Source organism: Lepidochelys kempii, chromosome 20 (assembly GCF_965140285.1).
Source record: "Lepidochelys kempii isolate rLepKem1 chromosome 20, rLepKem1.hap1, whole genome shotgun sequence".
NCBI lineage: Eukaryota > Metazoa > Chordata > Testudines > Cheloniidae > Lepidochelys > Lepidochelys kempii.
Genome location: NC_136399.1, coordinates 15,563,688 through 15,584,213, shown reverse-complemented (window position 1 = coordinate 15,584,213; position 20,526 = coordinate 15,563,688). Strand labels below are relative to the sequence as shown.

The 20,526-nt window shown below is 58.6% G+C and overlaps 1 pseudogene; it reads left to right on the top strand.

Moving 5' to 3' along the window:
• Nucleotides 1-4,518: 4,518 nt before the first annotated feature.
• Nucleotides 4,519-17,494, top strand: LOC144929116 (syntaxin-binding protein 2-like; annotated as a pseudogene).
• Nucleotides 17,495-20,526: the final 3,032 nt, after the last annotated feature.

The window sequence follows — 20,526 nt, the reverse complement described above, 5'->3', positions numbered from 1 at the left end:
GAGGCACCCTCGTGTTGAGGCAGTTATGCTGGTATAGGAGTGCTAGTCCTGGGATCGCTATTCCTATAGGAGAAGCGGAATAAGCTCCACGGGTATAAAGATGTAGAACTGCAACCACACTAGGCCCTGGTCCACACTAGGAGTTGAGGTCAAATTTAGCAGCGTTAAATCGATTTAACCCTGCACCCGTCCACACGATGAAGCCCCAACAGTTATTTTCTGGTCTGGGAATAAAGTCCCTTCCTGCAGCTTTTGAAACAGACCAGAGTTCCTGAAGATGTGAGTGTCGTGTACCTTTCCCGGCCATCCCACGTTGGTGTTGGTGAAACGTCCCTTGTGATCCACCAGTGCTTGTAGCACTATTGAAAAGTACCCCTTGTGGTTTATGTACTCGCCGGCTTCGTGCTCTGGTGCCAAGATAGGGATATGGGTTCCGTCTACGGCCCCACCACAGTTAGGGAATCCCATTGCAGCAAAACCATCCACTATGACCTGCACATTTCCCAGGGTCACTACCCTTGATATCAGCAGATCTTTGATTGTGTTGGCTACTTGCATCCCAGCAGCCCCCACGGTAGATTTGCCCACTCCAAATTGATTCCCGACTGACCGGTAGCTGTCTGGCGTTGCAAGCTTCCACAGGGCTATTGCCACTTGCTTCTCAACTGTGTGGGCTGCTCTCATCTTGGTATTCTTGTGCCTCAGAGCAGGGGAAAGCAAGTCACAAAGTTCCATGAAAGTGCCCTTACGCATGCGAAAGTTTCGCAACCCCTGGGAATCATCCCAGACCTGCAACACTATGCAGTCCCACGAGTCTGTGCTTGTTTCTCAGGCCCAGAATCGGCATTCTACCGCATGAACCTGCCCCATTAGCACCATGATGCCCACATTGCCGGGGCCCGTGCTTTGAGAGAAGTCTGTGTCCATGTCCTCATCACTCATGTCACCACGCTGACGTTGCCTACTTGTCCAGTATCGCTTTGCCAGGTTCTGGTGCTGCATATACTGCTGGATAAGGCGTGTGGTGTTTAATGTGCTCCTAATTGCCAAAGTGATCTGAGCGGGCTCCATGCTTGCCGTGGTATGGCGTCTGCACAGGTAACTCAAGAAAAAAGGCGCAAAACGATTGTCTGCCCTTGCTTTCCTGGAGGGAGGGAGGGAACGGGGGCCTGACGATATGTACCCAGAACCACCCGTGACAATGTTTTAGCCCCATCAGGCACTGGGATTTCTACCCAGAATTCAAATGGGCGGCAGAGACTGCGGGAACTGTGGGATAGCCACCCACAGTGCAATGCTCCGGAAGTCGACGGTTGCCTCGGTACTGTGGACACATTCCACCGACTACATGCACTTAGAGCATTTGTGTGGGGACACACACAATCAACTATATAAAAACGCTTTCCACAAAACCGACTTCTATAAATTCGACCTAATTTCGTAGTGTAGACATACCCTTAGAGACTAACCAATTTATCTGAGCATAAGCTTTCGTGAGCTACAGCTCACTTTATCGGATGCATTCAGTGGAAAATACAGTGAGGAGATTTATATACACCCAGAACATGAAAAAATGGGTGATATCATATACACTGTAAGGAGAGGGATCACTTAAGATGAGCTATTACCAGCAGGAGAGCGGGGGGGGAGAAAACCTTTTGTAGTGATAATCAAGGTGGGCCATTTCCAGCAGTTAACAGGAACGTCCGAGGAGCAGTGGGGGGTGGAGGAAGACACTGGCAAGAAGATTTTGAATGGCCCCTAACTTTGAGACACCGGGGGCCTAGATTTCAGAGGTGCTAAATACCCGCAGCTCCCAGGGGGCTTGTGGGCACTTAGGGTGTGTCTACACTGCAGTTACATGCCCACGGCTGGCCCGGGCCACCTGACTCCGGCTCACAGGGCTCGAGCTGAGCAGCTGTTTATTTGTGGTGCAGACGTTCTGGCTTGGGCTGGAGCCCGAGCTCTGGGAACCTCCCACCTCGCATCGTCCTAGAGTCGAAGCTCCAGCCTGAGCCCCAAAGGCTACACCGCAGCTAAACAGCCCCTTAGCCCGAGCCCCGGGAGCTGGAGTCAGCTGGCCTGGGCCAGCCACAGGTGTGTAATTGAAAATCAGCCCCCAGCCGTCTCTGGGTGGGCACCAAAACCTGAAGCATCCAGTGCTGGCCATTTACTCCCTACTGAATCCCTGGACCTGAACTCCATGGGCGAAGCCACATTGCCTGGCCTGCGTTTGGCTCTAGGCTACATCTACTGGGAGCCTAGCAGGTCCTCTAGGTTTGATGTATCGTGAGGGCAGCACCTGGCTCTGGGAAGGCTCAGTAATTGGATGAGTCTGTTCAATTACATGGATCTGCTTCTGGCCAGGTTGCCGCTTGCATTTTGCTTGGGTCTGTAAAACGAAATGAAATCAAAGTGGCTGGTGGAAGCAGCGCAATGAACATTTAAAAAGAATCAGTGGCAGAGCTAATAGTGGGCTGGGGGGCAACTGCCCCCCTCACCAGCCATTAGGTATACGTGTGGCGCCTTTTCAAGCCAATAGGTATAACTGAAGGTGGAACCACCAATGACCCAGCTGCCTCCTGGTTCCACCACGGCTCAAAATGTAGCTCCGCTGATGCTAAGAATCCAGAGTCTATTGAGCAGGAACATGGGACAGACAGCACCCTTGCTTGGAGAACCCATGCTTTGCAAAATGAGACATGGACTTTCATTCACCCTGCACTGAATTGCATCCACTTCTGGAGTGGAGTGTAGTAGCTGCATAACAACACATGGATTGCTCGCCCAGCACTGAAATACAAATACCTCTGGGGTGGAGCGCAGCAGCGTATCATAGAACATGAGGGTTGGAAGGGACCTCAGGAGATCATCTAGTCCAACCCCCTGCTCAAAGCAGGGACAATCCCCAGTTTTTGCCCCAGATCCCTAAATGGCTCCCCCTCAAGGATTGAACTCACAACCCTAGGTTTAGCAGGTCAATGCTCAAACCACTGAGCTATCCCTCCCCCCCCACATCACAATACAGGGATCACTCACCTGGCATTGAAATGCAGACAGCTCTGGATGGAGCATAGCTGATGTGCAACAGCACTCAACAACACTACACAGGGATCACCCACCCAGCACTGAAATGATGCCACCTCTGGGGTAGGAATGCAGCAGCTGTTCAACAGCCACAGAGCGACACTACTCACAGTTTAGAGCAGGATGTGAAGAAGACTCTCACTTCCATTCGAAAGCTCTGGGGGAGTTCACAGAAACAGACCATGCTGTTAACCTGAGCTGAACAGCAGCCAGGACACAATAAATTGGGTCTGCACTGCGGGTAACCAGACAACAGCTCTGCCATGAGGGATTCGTTCTGATTAATGGAGGGAGGGATGGGGCAGGGAGCCAGTCAAGCTTGGGGAACTAATTCCTTCTCCAGGATGCTTTGCTCCAGGATCTTAGAGCCCAGGCTCTATGGACATTAATTCCTGCACCACCCAGCCGGAAGGGAAGGGCTGGGGCAGGTCTTTGCGCTCCACATGTCACAGGAGGACAAGGCAGAACAAACCATGTCACAGAATGAATCAGTTGCATCGCCTGGACTAGAACCCAGGAATCCTACCTGCCAGCTCTCTGCTCTAACCATTAGACCCCACTCCGCTCGCAGTCAGGATAGACCCCAGGAGTCCTGATTCCTAGACACACACACACACACACACGTTTCTCTAACCCAGTGGTTCTCAACCAGGGTTACGGGTGCCCCTGGGGGTACGCAGAGGTCTTCCGGGGGTACACCAACAGGCTACACAAAAAGTTTTAGCAAAGCCAGGTCCATTCGACCTGCTCCTGTTCCTGGGTACAACACGGGGCCTGGCTGAGGGGGGCTGGGTGCAGGTGGGCGAGGGGCCTGACCGAGGGGGGAGGTGCGTGGAGGGGGGGGGCGAGGGGCACTGCTGAGGGGGGGACACTGGTTGGAGGGGGGACTTGCAGCTCACTGGGGGGCCCTGACTGGAGTGGGCTGAGGCCCCACTACCCCAACCCAGTCCTCGCTTTAACCCTGCCCGAGGCCCCCGCCTCCCTCTGCGCCCCACATGACCAGGTGGGGGTTCAGTGGGGACCTGCGTGGCCCTGTCACTGGGCGCCCGCCCCTTGGTGCCCAGGCCCAGCCCTCGCAGCGCCAGAAGTGGGGGGCTGCGGCGTTCGGCCGTCTTCAGCCTTGCAGACATCGACCCGCCAGCACCCCAGTTGCTTTATACTGAAATCAGTCACTGGGGGGGCTGGGCCCGTCCATCAGTGACACAAGGGGGGGCCGGGCCCATCCACCAGTGACTGATTTCAGCGTCACTAGGGGCCGTCGTCCAGCGTCACAGACACTCCCCAGAGCATGGCAGGGAGAGGCCAGGGCGTGCCCAAGGACAGGAGCAGAGCCGGGGCAGGACCCAGGAGTCCTGACTCCAGCCCCACCCCGCACACAGCTGAGTCCTACTTCTACCCACAGGGCTCGAGGGGACGTGGCAAGAGGCGGAGATGGCCCCGTCCGGACTGAAGGCGGTGGTGCGCAAGAGTGAGTGCGGAGCCGGGGGGTCTGAGTGTGGAGCCGGTCGGGGGCAGGGTCTGGTTGGGTGTGGGTCTGGGGGGGCAGGGCCCAGTTGGGGAGCCCTGGGAGGGGTGCTCCTGGGTGTGTCTCACCCTCGGGGAGGATTAGGAGTCAGTCGGAGCAGAGAGCTCCCCCCCGCCTGCCTGTCACACACCAGGAAGGGGAGGAGGCTGTCTGCCCCACCCCCAAGGGCTGCCCCCTCCCATAGGAGCTGCATTTTGTGGGGGCGTCATCGTCCTCATCTCTTTCCATCAGGATGACTCCCACCAGGGCCAGTGCAAGGATATTTTGTGCACTAGGCGAAACTTCCACCTTGCACATTCCCCCCCCCACCCCCGACAACCTCTGAAAACTAGTAAAGTTAGCATTATAAACAGCCTGTCAGAACGGGTAACGGCTGTGCGGAAGGAGAAAAATGACGTCATAGCCACTTCGTAACATAGTAAAGCAGTACACTTCTGCCCGGCCCCAACACAGAGCTGGCGTAGGCTATAGCTGTAATGTAGGAGAGATCAAGGTAAAGCCTTACACTTCAGAAGCCCAACCCACTTCTGTTACTTCAGAAGCCCAACCCACTGCTGAATCTCCAGCCCAGGCTGCAGTGGACGGGGCCTGTGGCTAAATCCAGACCACAGACCTGGGGTTTAAAAGACCCTTGCAAAGTGGATTCAGTTCTGATGTTCCATGGTTGCCCCCAGAACTGGGACAGAGCAAAAGTGGCCCACAGCTCAGGACGGCCGGTGGTGCTAATAACCCTTAGCTCTTCTCTTAGCTTTTCCTCACTAAATCGCACAATTAGGAGGGCCTGACATGTGACTTCTGAATACTTGGGGTGGGCCATACTGCCCTGGTTCAAGAGGGGTCTCTGAACAGGAATAGCAGGGGGCTGCGGGTCAGGAGTGAAGGGCATCTGAGAGCTGTGAGGGGGGGAACCCAGGACTGGAATAGCTGCGGGTCAGGAGTGAGGGGCACTGGTGGAGCTGGGAATGGGGGGGGTAAGCAAAGGGCTGGGATAGCAGGGGGCTGCAGTCAGGAGTGAGGGGCATCTGCAGAGCCGTGAGGCAGGGATCCCAGGACTGGAATAGCTGCAGGTCAGGAGTGAGGCAGAGCTGGTGGGGGACAGACCAGGGCTGGCATAGCAGGGGGCTGTGGACAGGAGTGAGGGGCACTGGCGGAGCTGGGAGTGGGTGGGAGCCAGGGCTGGGATAGCAAGGGCTCCAGTCAGTAGTGAGGGGCACTGGCACAGCTGGTGGGGGCAGTCCAGGGCTGGCGTGGGGAGGGGGGGGTGTAGCTGCAGTTCAGGGTCGAAATGCGTGGAGAAAGCAGGTTTGTGTCTGCCTTCGCCATGTCTAGATCCAGTCTGTGCTGCCAGCCCCTTACCGTGCACTCGAGCCCCACGTGCCCCAGTGAACGGGGCGTCCGCATGCCGCAGGTGTAAAGGACTGCAGGAAAGCAGCAGGGAGGCCAGCGCGTCCTGGTGCAGAATAGCCCCTGGAGCCTCATTAGGACCAAGCAGCCAAGTCCTGATGGGCTAGAGGTGGGGTAGGGAGAGGCATTGCTTGAGTTATGGGGGAAACATAGTGTGTTGGGCAGTGCACTCACGCACACCAGCTACCGGGAGTGGGAGTGAGAGTGAGAGCACAGGTCAGGGTCTCGGGGCTATTGCCCTACGGGGCCAGCCAGAATCAGGTGCTTCGTAGGGGTAAAACAAACAGATGTATTATGGTAGCACCCAGGAGTCCCAGTCATGGACCAAGGCCCCATTTTGCAAGGCGTTGTACATTATTCATTAGGTGTATTACAGTGGTGCCCAGGAGCGCCAGTCATCACCAACAAAAAGATGGTGCTTGGCCCGAAGAGCTGACTATCTAATTGCTTAGCTGGGCTGTGGAAGGTGCCCAGGAGACAGGCCAGCAGTTCCCTGAGTGGGGCATGCCTTGGAGGGGTTCTATGTGCAGGACTCAGAATTTGAAGTCTTTGTTGTGTTGCTGTCCCCCATACACAGTGAGGGTCCCTGGATCCCCTCCAGTCAAGAGGTGCTGGACAGGATCTGTTTTCTTCCTGCACGGGGCCAGATCCTTAGTTCAGCTGCGCTCGTATCCAGCCTGGCAGAAAGGAAGGGGGATCAGACCCATGGCCTATCTAGCCTGTCACCCCACCATGATCGCTGACTGGGGGCTCTGCTAGGAGCACAACACTATCTGGCCTGAAAGCAGCCTCTGAGCCACTTCCCCGAGGCGTCCTTCCACCAGCCAGTGGGTCCTGGCTCAGGGCACAGCCGTCCCGTCTGAGCCCCACCACTAATCCCCGTCTCTTTCCCTCGCAGAGATCCTCAGCGTTGTCCTCGTGAAGAAGGAAAGAGAATGGAAGGTAAGGAGGCCGAACCTGTTGCCCTGGTGTCCCCCTGGGGATATGCTGTATCCATATATCATGCTCCTCCCCCTCCAGCCTCTTGAGATTCATTAGGAACCTGAGCTTTTCCAGGCTGGATCAGATCCCTGCTCTGTCTAGCCCATCATCCGTCCCCAGCTAGGCTTGGGTATGTCTGCCTTCCCACCGCGCTGGATCAGACCCAGCTTGTCCAGCTAGCCCCATATCTCCCCCACACACACACACCGGATCAGACCACTGGGACCAGTGAATCAGCCTGGGTGGGAGGAGGAGCAGGAGAGTGCCAAGCATGGGGCAGTATGCACCATTGGCCAGGCAGGTTATTGAGCCCCCGGCATGGACTGGGCCGGGGGATGTGGAGCAGCGGGTTAGGCCGGTGCGGCAGAGGGAGCATTCGGCACGGCAGGAAGGTGGTGGAGATGTTGGGCCAATGGCCTACAGGGCTTTCCTAGGGGAACACGGAGACTCCCCTTGTTCCATTTCTCTGTGCGCAGCACAACGTCAGGATGGGAATGGGGCCAGTAGGGGCTCCCTAGGAGGCTGCTTCCCCGGAGCTGGGCTTCATGTTCTTTGCCACGTGAGGCACAGACTGTCCCCCAGACCTCTCCGCAGTGCAATCCTGTGGGGATTGGATGGGCAGGTGCAGCAGGCGGAGAGAGGCGACCTCAGCTGAGACTCAAAGCGAAGGAGACTCGATGAGGCAGAGGCTCAGGGAGCAGGGGCTGTTGGGGAGGAGGCTCCTGCATCTGCAGCAGCAAGGTGAGTGGAGGGAGACCAGGGGCAGGGGGCGCTGGCAGAGCAGGGTGAAGCCCAGAACCCGCAGGGGCTGCCCGCGGAGGGAGCGCTGTAGGAGAGGACTGCAAGCTGGGGCCTGGGGCTTGGGACAGGGCAGCCAGGTTCTCACCTGTCACAATGGCTGGTCGAGGGGTCTGAACAGGTTCCAAACACCCTGCCAGGCTAGCTGGCGTGGCGAAGCTGCAGGTGCCCAGCATGGCGCCCGGGGAGGGAGGGGGCCCTGATGGTAGTTGCCTGGGATTGCTGCTCGGCCGGCTGTTCCCTGGGCACTGCTCAGAGCCCACTTAGTTCAGCAGCAAGGCAATGCCAGGCCCCATCTGTGGCCGGGCATGGACACTTCTGTGGCAGCGAGAGACATGACTGGGCCCTAAGGATGTCCCGGGCACATGGGGACAAGCCCTGCTCCAGGTGGGGAGGGAGCCCAGAGCCAGGGGGGTAAAAACCAGCCCACCTCCTGATGGCATCATGCTAGGCCCTGAGTCCCCAGGGGCTGGGCATGGGCTGGGCCATTTGAGCAGCAGGGAGGGGCCTCGGCAGGTGCTGACACACCCTTTCTTCCCCCTTTGCAGTCGGTGCAGGCTTTGATCAATGACTTCCAGGGCACCCCCACCTTCAACTACAAGGCAGTTCACGTCTTCTTCCTCAGCCGTGAGTATCGGGGGTCGGGGGATCCCCCAGCTGGGAGCCTGGACAGCGGCACACTGGAGCCTGGGGGTGGGGGAGACTCTCTCTGCCGGCAGGCCAGTGCGCAGCACCCTGATTATGCTCTGCCCTCCTGCAGGGGATGCAGCCCCAGCAGGCCAGACCGAATGAGGTCAGGCTTGACAAAGCCCTGGCTGAGATGATTTAACTGGGAATTGGTCCTGCTTCGAGCAGGGGGTTGGACTAGATGACCTTCTGGGGTCCCTTCCAACCCTGATATTCTATGATTCTATGACGCCACCTATCCCTTCCCCCCCTTCTCCCCCACGGGCCTGCCTCCAGCCAGCACGGCTCACAGACACCTGCAGCATGTGCCCAGAAAGGAGGCCTCTGGCTACCATTCCCAGCATGCATTGCTCCATCAGTCCCAACTCGGTGGGGGGATGGGACAGCACCAGAATACCCAGTGTGTCAGGGTCAGATCTGCTTCTCCCCATTACAGCGGCAGGGGGAGCCCAAGTCCCTGTTCCTCCTTGTGCATCATCCTATGTTGTACACTCTGGTCACTCAGCCCTGCCGGGGGGCTGAGGGCAGGGTGTGAGACAGGGGCTGCGTAGGAGAGATTGTGGCTCCCCCTCGCTGCTGATGCTGCAGAAGGCAAGAACCCGGCATGACTCTGGTTCGGGGGGGCTGGACTCATCGTTGACTCCTGTGTGGCCCTGCTGGCTCGCCCAGGTTCCCCACAGGCGTGCAGCACTACTGCCCCTGCTGTGCCCGGTCTGGCCCCGTCCGTGGGGGCTGGTGCTGTGCTGGGGGTCCTGAGCCCTGTGCCTGTCACTCCCACCCACTGCCTCTGCCTTGCAGCCTGTCCTGAGCCTCTGTTCAAGGAGCTGAGGAAGTCACGGATCACCAAGGTCATCAAAACCCTCAAGGAGATCAACATGGCCTTCCTGCCTTACGAGAGCCGGGTGAGGGGTGGCCGGGCTTTGGAGGAGCAGGTCCGCGCGGCGGATGGTGACGTACGACACCCCACCCTTAGTGGTTCATGTGGCTTGGCGGGGGAACCTTTCCCTTCTAGGGCCCCGGGTTTGACGCCAGCACAGGGCAGCAGGGACTAGCTGGCTGCTCACACCCTGTGAGACCTGGAATCGCTGGCTTGCACCTGGTGGGGATGGTAGATGTATGGGGGAGGAGGGCCCTGCCTCCCTGGCTTTACCAGCTCTTACTGGTGGTTTATACTAGGCCTGCAAGACAGCCCGATACTCTACACGCCTGCCCTTTACCCAACCACCCCATCCCCTCCTTGTGTCATCAGTGGATTTCCCCCCTCCTGCCCCTGAGGGGCAGGACTGGGGTGTCAGCCCCATTGCATTGATGGGGAAACTGAGGCACAGAGAGACATGAGCCTGGTCTACATACAAAAGCTTTGTTGGTATGGGTTTGTTACGGGGACATGAGAGAAAAAATCCCCCTGTAACTGATGCAGCTGTGGTGGCAGAGCCCCTGGGTAGGTGCCGTTACGCTGGCAAAGCAGTCCTTTCGCCACTCTAGCTGATTTCATCTGGGGTACCGGTGCCAGCTGTGCCAAGAGAAGCTTTGGCTGGTAGAAGCTGAGTGTCCGTCAGGAGGCTATGCTGGCTCACCCGTCCCGTTGCGCCAGCAAACCCTTCATGGGCCGATACTATTTATTGGTGTCCAAGCACTTTTGTCCCCATGGCTCGTTCTGTTCGGCCAGTGAAATAAGCGACAGCGGCAGACGCGCCTTGATGCCGGGTTTGCCCGTGGCTATGCTGGGGCTTTCGCCAGACGAGAAGCGTCGCCAAGCCCCTTCCCCCAACATTGAGGACACCTGGGAGTCTGCAGCCAAGTAAGGACCTGAACCTGGGGCATCTTTATCCCAGGCTGGTACATGAATCTCTGGCTCGCTATCCCTCTACCACAACAGGAGTGGCACTGGCAAAGGGATCTCTTCCTCACTAGGGGCTCGCTACAGCTCCACCAGGCTGGCCTGATCCAACAGCGCGTCTATGGGGCACAGCTGGCCTGGCTGCAAGCAGTTGGCACTGGGGTCTGATCTCTGCTCTCCCCTGTCCCCAAGGTGTACTCCCTGGACAGGCCATAGAGCTTCCACAACTGGTTCAGCCCCTACCGCTTTTTCGAAAAGAACAAGCAGATGGAGAATCTGGCAGAGCAGATTGCCACATTGTGTGAAACCCTGGAGGAGTATCCAGCCATCCACTACAGGAAGTGAGTGTGCCCAGGGGAAAGGGTACCCAGGTATCCCCTATAGGAAGTGAGTGTGCCATGGAGAAGTACCCAGCCATCCTCTACAGGAAGTGAGTGTGCCCAAAGGGCGAGGGTACCTGGTTACCTCCTACAGGAAGTGCATGTGCCCCTGGGGGAGGAGCTGTTTCTGACCCACAGGGTTTGTCTTTGCTGCAGGGACCATGAAGATAACTTCCACTTGGTGCACGCTGTGCTGGCCAAACTCAAGGCGTTCAAGGCATACGAGCCCAGCATGGGAGAGGTGAGCGAGCTGTGCTGGCCACGCCCTTGCCATGGGACAGAGCCGCGGGGGAGCACATGAGAAGTAGAAGGAGGGAGGAGTGATTTAGAACCTGCTCGGAGATCCTGGCGGGGGGAGGGGTGGGGTCTAGACACCCTTGGAGATCCTGAGGGGTTGGCAGAACAATAGCATTCCCTGTGTGGCTGGATTAATGGCCACAGCCCTTCTGGGCAAGTCACCTCCCCTATTTACCCCTCAGTTTCCACATCTGTAAAAGGGAGATAATGCTACCAATCTCGGGCAGGAGGGCCCCCTCTGGGATAGCTGGCTCCCATGGCACAGATGCTCTGTAACTCACAGCTGGCAGTACAGGCCTGCCTCCAGAGGGGAGCCTGGCACACACCTGGCTGCCCAAACCATCTACCCAGGGAAGAGACTGACAGCATGCTTGTTAACCACCGGAGCTACTTGCTGCAGCAGAGCTGGCTCCAGCCTGCAGCCCCAGTCTGATCTGGGCTATTCTCAGGAGCTGATAGCGGCGCTGGGGAGGGAAAATCCTGCTCTGTGCACACCCTGCTGCTGTGACTCCCGTTGAGTCCCCCCAGGGATATTCCTGAGGCTCTTGCCAAGCCTCCCTGTCACAGGTGAAAGCACTATCCCCATGTTACACGGGGGAAACTGAGGCATGGAGCAGCATGCCAGGAGTAGGTGGCAGAGGCAGGAATAGGAATAGCCCAGATCAGGGGGACGGGGGCTCCCATTGCACTGCCAGGGGGAACTAGAGAGACCCCTGACCCCAGCGCCCGAGAGAACCTGTTGAGGGAGGAGCAGCAAGAACCTAAATTCGATCATTAACTGTGTGGGGTTCAGTGGGTTAGAGCGGATGGTTCTGGGAGCCAGGACTCCTGGGTTTTATGCTCAGCTCTGGGAGGGCAGTGGGGTCTAGTGGGATAGAGGGGGCCTGGGAGCCAGGACTCCTGGGTTTACCCCCAGCTCTGAGAGGGGTGGGAAGAGCAGGATCTCAGGATTTGATCGGGGAACTAGGACTCCTGGGGCCACGGACTCGTGTGCCTGGGCTGTGGGTGCGTCCCAGGGGTGCTAGGGCTGACCTGTCTGTCCCCGTGCAGGTGTGGACAAGGAGAACCTCACCAAGCTGATCCAGCATGCCAACATCCAGCAGCAGAGAGACATCATCCACAACATGCTGTTCCTGGGCATCTCTCTCACGCCTGGGGTAAGGGACTGGAGCCAGGGGCCAGCAGCTGTACTCATGCCAGGGGGCAGATCTGTGCTGCACAGGGGAGCCCAGGCCATCCTGGAGGTGCCGCCCTATGGCAGTGACCTACTCCCAGCACAGAGGTGGCCTCTGTCCCTGTACAGTGGGGTGACGCCCTCCCCATAGGAGGGTGACCCCGAGTTACTCCCCATCTGGGGTGACTTCTTCTGCCCTGGCAGAGGATACTGGGAGTCAGGACCTCAGATCGCCAGCGAGCTGGAGCTGGTGACCACTGCTTGGGGTGGCCATGCGGCGAATGAGGGGAAGCAGCTCTGTTCTCCCATCAGTCTCTCTCTCTCTCTCTCTCTCACTCAGTGATCCATTCTGTTTTCTCTGCCTCTCCCCTGCCAGCCTGGCTGGCGCGACTCAGGTAGGCCACGCTCTCCCTGTCTGCCCCCGTTCCCAGCCCGCACCTCCTCCCTGCTGCCTCTCACCCCCTCTCCCTTCCTCCCCCAGAGCAGGCAGCTGCGACCGAAGAGGAAAGCGCGGCTGGAGTCCAGCTACCAGCTCTCCCACTGGATCCCCATGCTCAAGGACATCATGGAGGTACCGGGCCATCTGCTTCCTGGCCTTGGGGACTGGGGTCACACCTGGCAGGCTGGGCCCAAGGGGGTGGTTTGGGGGCAGCCATGTGTAGAGCCCTGCATATCCGTGCCCCATTTCTGCGGATAGTGGATTGGCTGCAGATACAACCGTGCAGGGCTGTACTCCCCAGCAGCGCCTGGCCCGCGGCATCTGGCTCAGGCAGCCCGGGGGACGCAGGGCACTCGGGGCCGCCGGCCCACAGCCAGTGGCTAGGCAACACGTCGGAGTTGGGGCTGTCCGGCACCCACTCGCCCCACCGCGCGGCTTCCTGTCCAGCAGCTCGAGCAGCACCAGTGTCCCCACCAGCTCCTGAGCAGCAGGATTTGGGATTGGAGAGGGTGAGGCCCCGGCACCCCACCCCTCCACCCCACTGTGATGCAACATGCTCTGCTGCTGCCGTGTACACTCGTGACCCCCCAGGAGCGGCACGTGATGAGAAACCCCTTCCCCCCCCCAGCCCCCACCCCCTCCACACTGCCCCTTCTCCTCAAGACCCCGCCCCCACACTGCCCCTTCTCGAGACCCCGCCCCCTCCAAGCTGCCCCTTCTCCTAGAGACCCTGCCCCCTCCACACTGCCTCTTCCCTGCAAGACCCCTTCCCCACCCTCGCTAGCTGCTGTCGGTGTGGATGCGGATACAGGTAAAAGGCGGCTTGTGGATCGCAGGCTGTTGCACATCCACATTTTTGTATCTGCGCAGGGCTCTAGCCATGTGAGGGGCTCATCAGCGAGTCCTCTCCTGCTGCCATCCTTAGGGGTCTTAAATCATAGACACGAGTGCAGGGGAGTTGTCTTACCCGGTGCTGAGATGCTGCCAGCTCTGGGGTGGGGTATGGGCAGTATATACAGGGGTTCCTCACCAGGGCTGAATTCTTCCTAAGGAGTGGCAGGCAGCTGTTAACAGCCGCCCAGCAGCGCTGCCCAAGAGTCTAGGGCAGGAGGTGATCAGTGTGTGGGGCTGGAAGTGCAGAGGATCCAGGCAGCACACTGTCGTGACTGGCATTGGAATCTGAATGGCTGGCAGGGTCCTTGGTCTAACCTCCAGTGAGGAGCAGCTGTGTGACGTTCATCTAAAGGATGAACTCCTGCAGCACAGTACTGGTCACTGACTGACCGGGGAGAGCACCCCCTGCAGAGCCCCCCGCCCACTCCCTGGGGTCATAGAGCACCCTCTGCTGACTCACTCGCACCTCCCAGCACCCAGTGGCTTTTCCTTAGAGGTCTCCTATCCAAGCACTGCCTGGGCCCAAACCTGCTTAGCTTGTGAAAGGTGACATGGTCACTCCTTCCCCCCACCCTTACTGGGGGCTGAGCCCCTCATCACCCAGTCCTGTGGGGCACTCCTCAAGGGGGTGGGGGGCACACTTAGTTGCCTTCAACCTACTGGCTTGGGGCTCCTCCAGGCCAAGAATTAACCCCCCGACCAGAGCTCCTGTCCCTGGCAGATCAGAGGTGGGAGGCTCCCAGGCCCCTGTTCCAGCATTGTGATGGTTCCTCCTGTGGGATTTTGGGGCAGGTAGTTGCAGTAACCTCAGTCCCATGCATAATCCAATCAGGGGCGCCCCCTTCTGCGCCAGCCACAGCTTGGCAGGCCTTAAGCTTCCCTGTACAAGTCAAAGCAGCGGACTAATGTAAAAGCCCCTATTATGTGGCATTAGGATGTATCATAGCCTGGGCCCCCTGCGTGGCTGGGACACACCTCATGGAGCAAGAGGCAGGGCCTGGATCTGCCCGCAGCAGGGAAGGGGCACTGAGGGCAGCCCCCTGCCTCCCCCACCCCAAGTGAGGGGCCCTGGATCCGGCTGCAGGAGGTCTCTGCCCTCCCCATAACGGTGGATGGGTAGGCAGGTCACAGCAGGGCACTGAGCAGCTGAGGGGGATGTGGAGAGTTGGGGGCATCACTGGAGGAGTCAGCGTGCTCTTTGCTGGCTCCCCATGCCCCACCCTGGAAAGTGGGCCCCAGGCTGCTCCCCCCCAGGGACTGTCAATCATTGAGTGAGGAGCCATCTCAGCCCCTCCGCCCCAATGGGGCCTGGCTTGGCCACCAGGTCAGAGGTTCCTGCTGCTTGGCCCCTGCTGATCTGTCCTCCCCTGCCAGGACATCCTTGAGGACAAACTGGACAAGAGTCTGTGGCCCTTCGTGTCAGACCCGGTCCCTACCACCAGCTCCCAGGCTGCTGTCAGGTAAGGCTGAGCCTGGCTGGGCTGTGGACAGCAGAGCCCTGACACACACACCCCAGGGTGTGGGAGCCTCTGTGCCTGGGAGTGCATGGCCAGGGCCCTGTCCTCTGCAGGGGAGGGGGTGCCCAAGAGCCTGGAGCCCTGGACCCCTCTTACCGTGTCCCCCATGCCCCAGCAGTCCCTCAACACACCAGGGTCCAGGATAGAGGAAAGGGACTGGACGAGCTTTAGACAGCACCCCCAGCCCAGGGCAGGTGCCACCCTCCCCTACTCCCTTCTGCCTCCCAACCTCCTCCAGGCCCTGCCCTTCCATGCGGCATTCCCTCAGCGAGCCCCTAGTATCCACACTGCCCCTCTCTCCCCCCAGCCCCCGCTTTGGGCAGTGCCCACCCCTACACCTGGCATTCCCTCAGCGAGCCCCTGGTATCCACACTGCCCCTCTCTCCCCCAGCTCCTGCTTCAGGCATTGGCACAAGAACAAGCCAGCGACTGAGTACCAGATGGGCCCGCGCCTCATCATCTACGTGCTGGGTGGGGTGTCCATGTCTGAGATGCGCTGCGCCTACGAATTGACCCCGGCCACCAGGGGCAAGTGGGAGGTGGTGATCGGTGAGTAGGGCGAGTCCTGGGGGGAAGGGTGGCTGGAATGCCCAGGTCAGGGACAGTTGGGACCCCTGGGTGGGGGAGACCCTAAAACTGCCTGCCCAGCACCCACAGGGGGCCCATGCTACCCTCTGTCCTCCCGCACCCAGGGGTCTGGGAACAGATGTGCTTGTCCCACAAGGCCTGTATCTAGCCACCTGATCTCCTGGCCGCTGGCTCCCCAGGCCTCTCATTGCCCAGGGACCATGTGTGGGGGCCCAGTCAGACACCCCCAGTAACTCCCATAGGGATATGGCTCACCCCCTGCACACACCCCTCGAAGACCCAAGGGTGAGGAACACTGTCAGCGCGTGGATTCTTGCCTGGCTGTGCAGGGTACAGCAGCACGAGGGGTGCGGTGCCAGGCCACAGTGTAGGCATATTCCAATATTTGTGATTCTGTTCATAAGAAATTGTAAACCTGCAATATTGATTTATAATATTTATTAAATCTGCATTTATAATTCTTCTTTTTGACATAATTGTAAATCTGCAATATTGATTTACAATTCTGTATTAAAGCTTGCAAACCGTACCTTGCAAACCGCTCAATTGGCTTTGCTTTCTCTAAATTGATACTTTCTCTCACTTGTTATTAAGATGGACGCTTGGAAAACCAAACCGCTCATATTGACTCTGAATTGATACTTTCTCACTTGTTATTAAGATGGACGCTTGTAAAACTAAACGGCTTAATTGACTCTGCTTTCTCTGTATTGGCGCTTTCCATTGATTGTAATGGAGATTGACATGCTTTTTAACTAACTTCACTTTATGTTCAATTGGCTCTACTTTGCAAACGGATACTTTGTAATGGAGATTGACATGCTTGTTTGTAACACCCATGAAGAACCGCGAATTGGAGCGGCGCTCATAGAAATGTCACATAGAGACTCCCACCTTCTATAGTTTGGATCAGGAATGTTAAAAAAACGGGGAGTCTCAAATAAATAACACCTTTGTATAATAAAAGAAAGGCAATACCGAAGGAATGTCAAGAGACAGGGAGTCTCAAATAAAATAACAATACTCGGTGAAATGAGAAATGTGTTTTTTTTATTAAAGTAAGGAATGTATGTGAATGAATGGTGGGTTTTGAATAAACAGGGAAGTGCCAGCCTAGGAATTTAACATCGATTGGCCGAAGAAGACGCCAGGTGGAGACAACCAGAGAACCCCACCGGAGGGCAAACTGGGATCCACCCGACCAATTCAAAGGATGAAGAAAGCTGATGAGCACCTGACAGCCGTCCTGGAGCAGTCATGACTAACAATATGACAAAGCAAATTCCACGGACTGGCATAGGAAGAAATTCCTATAAAAATGGACACTAAGGACTGAGAACTTTGAGTCTCCAGTTCTGCCACTACCCTTCAGGAGCATCGGATGCGCATCTGACATGGACTCGGCTCCACTCTCGTGTACAGGTTACCTGGCCAGTACCCTGTCACGAGCAACCTCTAGGCTGGTAACTATAAACCCCTATGCAGAACTGGTATGAATGAATGAATGAATGAATGAATGAATATATAGATATATATATAATTAAGTAAGGAATAAGTAACGATAGGACAGTGTGAGTTTTATATTTCTTTATTATATTTACAATAAATGTGGCATTTTGCCTTTTCCCTTTAATAAGATCCTGCTGGTTTTTATTTTATTGGTACAACAACAGGGGGTAGGAGAGAGTCCCTCCCCTCCTGCACTAGAGCAGGGTCCAGCTGCAAAAATGGGGGTGATGGTGATGCCAGCCTCATACCCGCGCCACTGTGCCGACCGCTGCCAACCACCTCTCTCTCCCCCAGGTTCCAGTCACATCCTGACCCCCAAGCGCTTCCTGGATGACATCCAAACCCTCAACCAGCTAGACCCCGAGGAGGCCTAGAGGCAGCCCCCTCCCCCCAGAGACTCTGCCCCCCACAGCTCCAGCTCGCTGTCCCCAGCTCCACCTCCTCTTCTCAACAAGGCACCTTCCCCCCTACTCCTGGCTGCGGTGTCAGTTCTTGGGGGGGGGGGGGAATGACTCCTTGGCTGTTAGGGCAGAGGGCAGGCCAGGCTCCCTCCCTCTGGCACAGCCTCTAGGGCTGTCACCCTTTGTGCCCTGTGGCCACCCTGCCCCTGATGGGGTAGGGGCAGAGTCTGGCTCCATTATCTACCAGCTTCAGCCATTCCTACCTCCCCTGCCTGGGACCCAAAGCACAGCACCTCCCCCTCCCCCTCCTGTCAGCCCTCCGCTAGTGATGCGGGGCACGCAGAGGCTGCTACCACCATCTGGCTTTGGGGCGGTTGTGACCCAGCCACTGAGCCCCAAGCTGTGTCTGTCCAGTCTGCAAAGGATTAAAGAGAACCCCCCTTCTGCCCCCATATCATCCCCATTCACCGCCTTGGGGTGCTGGCCCAGCCCTGGTCCCTGCACCCCTCCCATCACAGCCTGGCACCCTGGCCTCTTGGCCCTGTCCCCCAGTGGGGACCTCGGCTCCCGAAGGTGGGAGGGGTCCTAGCAGGAGTTGCAGTCAGAGTGCCCAAGTAAGTGGGGGTGGAGCCAGGACTGCGTAGGAGGCGTGTCCAGGGTTGGTCAGGAGCAGGTAGAGTGACCAGATGTCCCGATTTTATAGGGAGAGTCCTGATATTCGGAGCTTTTTCTTATCTAGGCTCTTATTACCCCCCACCCCTTGTCCCTATTTTTCACACTTGCTGTCTGGTCACCCTAGCAGCAGGGCAGAGCGGGCTCGCCACCTGATGGGCCTGGATCAAATGCCCCTGCCCAGTGCAGACACCTCCCCACTGCCTTTCCCTGGGTATCAGAGCCACGCCCTGGGCACCTGGAGCCCCAGCTCCATCTGAGGCAGCCAGCTCCAGCCCCCTTGGGTCTGATCAAGCCCTGAGCCAAGCCTCACCCCCTGAATCCCACGGGCCCTAGAGATCCTCTCCTTCTTGCCTGCCAGGCGGGCTGTGCTGGGGCAAGCGCTGGCAGGAGTGATCCCAGGTAAAGGCAGTGACCTCCTTTACTGGGAGTGACCTCCAGGGGGTGGGGGGCGCAGGGGGAGAGTTTGTTTGTTCGCAGCTCTGAGCCCCTGCCCCTCCCCCACCCATTATCACAAAGTCAGTGTTGGCCCTGCCCCCGGCTACTGCCCTGCTGGGCATGTGCCTGGGCCAATGAAGTGCATTGCCAAAGGCTGGCCGAGGTCTCTGCTGCTGTTCACAGGCGGGGGAAGGGAGGGCACAGGGCGGGGCAGGTGGCTGAGGGCCCAGGGAGCGGGATCTCCCCAACTCCCCCTCCAGCCCTGCTGCAGGTCCCAGGCGTCCTGGCTCCAAGTCACCAGGCCAGCGCTGCCTCCCCGCACCCAGGAGCAGGGTGGGGCAGTGGCTGCTCCTTTCACTGTTGGACCAGGGCCTGGGGGCAGCTCTGCTCTGGCCTGTGGTCGCCCCCTGCTGGTGCAGTGCTGGCTCACCCAGCCATGCCCCAGAACCTCCACAGTTCCCTGTGTCCCCCTGCTCCTAGTGCCTTGTTCTGCCTCTGGTCCGTGTGCCAGGGGGACCAGGAGGGAGCCTCAGGAGTTCCCCCAAGCTAGCTATGGGATCCCCATCAAGTGTGGGGTTGGGACAGGCACTGAGCGAGCACCAGGGCCCAGCCCCCAGGCTGGCCCCACAGGGAACCATACCCACCCAGCCCCTGCCCCTCCCAGAATCAGCGCTGGAACCCAGCCCTCTGCGTCCCAGCCCCTGCTCTAACCACTAGCCCCTGCTTCCCTCTCAGATGTGGGACAGAACACCTGCCTCCTTGGTCCCCCTCTAGGGCTTGGCCTTTGCCCCAACCCCCACCTCCTCCATCCTCCTGTGCCTAGAGCTGCCCCAGGGTCCCGCCACCCCGGCTGCTGCTGGCCCCCAGCCCTTGGGGCCCTGGCTGGCACCTGCATTGTGTGAGCAGCTGTGTAGGCTCGTCCCACCAGCCAGGCCAGGGCTCCCCTCTGGCACCCTCTAGCCTGTGCCAACAGCTGGGGGTGCAGTGGCAGTGTCCCCACCCCCCTCCTTGTTGGAGGGTGAAAGGAGCCAAGGAGGGGCTGTGAGAGAGCCCCATTCTCCTACCCTTCCCGCACCCTGCTCCCCCGGCTCAGCTCGGAGACTCGTCCTGCCTCTGTAGTCACTGGGCATGGGGGTTAGCGCCCTCAGCAACCCCACCCCCACCAGCTGGAGACAGTGAGAGACCAGTGCCAGGTCAAGGACCTGCCCCAGGTCCCGGAGGAGTATTATGGGGGATCAGGGCCCAGAGCAGGGGTGACCGTGGTGGGGGATCAGACCCATCACTCATGAGGGTTGGGGTTGTCTAACTTCTCCTCTCAATCTGCTCGCAGGCTGTGACCCCTCCTGCCCTCTCCCAGCCCATCCCCTGCTCCCTTGGTGCCCAGGGGGCACTCAGCCAGCCACACATGGTCACGCACCCCATGAGGTGGGAAGGAGGCTTCAGGCCTGTGAGCTGTGCTGTGCCAAGGACCAAACCCAGCTTACCCTGGTCCTGGGAGATTTTCGGGATGCACAGAGTCACTGCTCTGGTTGCCTGTGACCCCTCCCGCCCTGACCTGCGGTGTCCCAGCCAGGCCAGTTGGGGCGGGAGGGGTGGAGGGGGGGGAGCAGCACAGCTATTGCAGGCAGCTGGGGAGGGCCGGGGGCTGGAGGGCACTGACTTGGCCATGTAGCCATGGGTTGGGGCCTGGGCTGAGCCAGGTTCGGCGCAGGGATGGCCTGGCTGGGCGCGCCCTGTTTGTGATCATCTGGGCCTGGCCTAGGCCACGTTAGGCTAGCACCCCTTCAAGCCCAGTGCCCCTGGCTGGTTCACGGGAGGGCAGGCAGCTGCTTCCCAGCCCAGCTGGGGGCTGCCCTGGGTGGGAGACAGGCAGAGGGAGAAAATGCAGTTCCTCT